The following is a 1,991-nucleotide window of genomic DNA, read 5'->3' as shown; positions in this document are numbered from 1 at the left end:
ACATTTATCTCAGTGGTCCTCAACTTGTGGGTCACAACCCCTATGAGGATCAAATAGCAGATATCCTGCATATCAGATATTTATATTACAATTCACAACAGTAGAAAAATTACAGTTATGAAGTAGTAACAAAATAATTTTATGGTTGGGGATTACCACAACATGAGGAACTGTAGTAAAGGGCTGGAGCATTAAAAAGGTTGAGGTTCAAATAGAGGCGGGCATAGCATCACAAGCCTATAATCCCAGCACCTGGGAAACAGGAAACAGGATTGTGGGTTCCATGCCAGCCTGGGCTACTATAGGGAAGCCTGCCTCAACACAACCCCCAACCTTGGGGAGGGGGCAAGGTTTAGAATCAGAAAGAAAGAACTGCTTGTTGAATCAGTGATAGCCTAGTGTACATGAGGCCTTATATCACAGCCCAGCGATCCACACAATACACAATGAATTAGGAACTGCTCTATTTCTGTAAGTACATGGCATGGGACAGATACTCTTACCTGATGATGGCAAACATGGAGTTAAAATTCTTGCACTCCCTACAGTGCAGTGCGATCTTAATAAAATGCTTAATGATCTTCATTCTCTTCAGCTGGTTTGTTTCTCGCAGGATTTCTGTAGCCACCCAAAATGTTTCCTGGTTAATGACTTCCTCAAATGTCTTCAGGTTGGCACAGCTGGTTTTGGACTTGAGTTTAAACAAATCATCTATGTATTCAGTAGGCTCGATGCTACGGAAGAGTTCAAAGTTCCTCATGGAGAGTTGCGTGGCGACCTCCACAGTGCTGAGCTGAAGAAGAGAGATTTGGCTGTCCCGCAACAGCTTTTGGGCATCCTCATCTGAGCAGAGCATTTTCGTTTCCATGTTGTTTTTCAGATAGTACCTGAAAGAAACAAACTCGTTAGAAGTCAGGCTGAGCAGCAAGCTGGTGGTACTCCTTAAGGGAACAGTGCTAGTTCCTGCGGGGTGAGGGGAGGAAGAGCTAAGAGAATGATGTAAGAGTTCCTTTCATCCTGCCTGGGCAGTGCAGATGCCATCACTAGCCACCAGGTCAGTGTCCCCAGCTCACAGAACCACCAGGTGAGAGCCATCTACTCAGCAGGTAAGTGGAATTGAGCAAACCATGGCAACTTCCTCTGTGCCAGTCCTATAGTTCTGTTTTGTTTTTTTCCTGCCATTGAAATACTTTTAGCTTATGTGCCAAAGGTGACAGAAGAAAGCTATTTTCCAGATTAGATAAACATCAGGTCATAACTCAGTTTCCCCTTAAGAGGGAATCTGACAATTGGTAGGTCCACAGTAGCTCAATCCAAGATTGCTTTTTATTTAATGTCTAGAAAACTTACTAGCTGAGCTGGAAAGGAACTTATCATGCAAACCCAGAGATCCGAGTCCACAAAGTTGTCTTCTGACCTACACGCACGCGCGCACACACACACACACACACACACACACACACACACAAACACAAACACTCTGTGGCAGATGTGACCCCTACCCACCAACAATATTGGAAGGGGAGGACCTCAAGCAGTTTAATTTCCTCTATTTCACCTTAGAGCAGATTTTTAAGTTGTTTTATATTTATTTTACATGTATGAGTGTTATGCCTGCATGTATATACTACATGTGTGCCTAGTGCCCTCAGAACTCAGAAGAAGACGTAGGATCTCCTGGAACTAGATAGTTATTAACAACCATGTGGGTGCTAGAAACAGAACCCGGTTCCTCTGCAAGTCCAACACATGCTCCTAACTGCTAAGTCATCTGTTCTGTCACAAGATTTTTATTTTCAAGTATTTAGATTTTCATGAAACTCATTTAGGGAAATGGGAGACATCACCCCAGTTTGTCAGAACAGGAAGCAGGCATCTGAAGTCTAATGGTGGTCAATATAGTCAGTACTGTGACCCTGTTAAGGAACTCAGTAAAGCAGCACCCCATCATTTGCTCTGTGGCTGCTCTCTCCCCGCTTTGGCAGACAAAT

Source organism: Onychomys torridus, unplaced genomic scaffold, assembly GCF_903995425.1.
Source record: "Onychomys torridus unplaced genomic scaffold, mOncTor1.1, whole genome shotgun sequence".
Classification (NCBI taxonomy): Eukaryota; Metazoa; Chordata; class Mammalia; order Rodentia; family Cricetidae; genus Onychomys; species Onychomys torridus.
The sequence above is the reverse complement of the archived record's forward strand: the minus strand, read 5'-3'. Positions refer to the sequence as shown.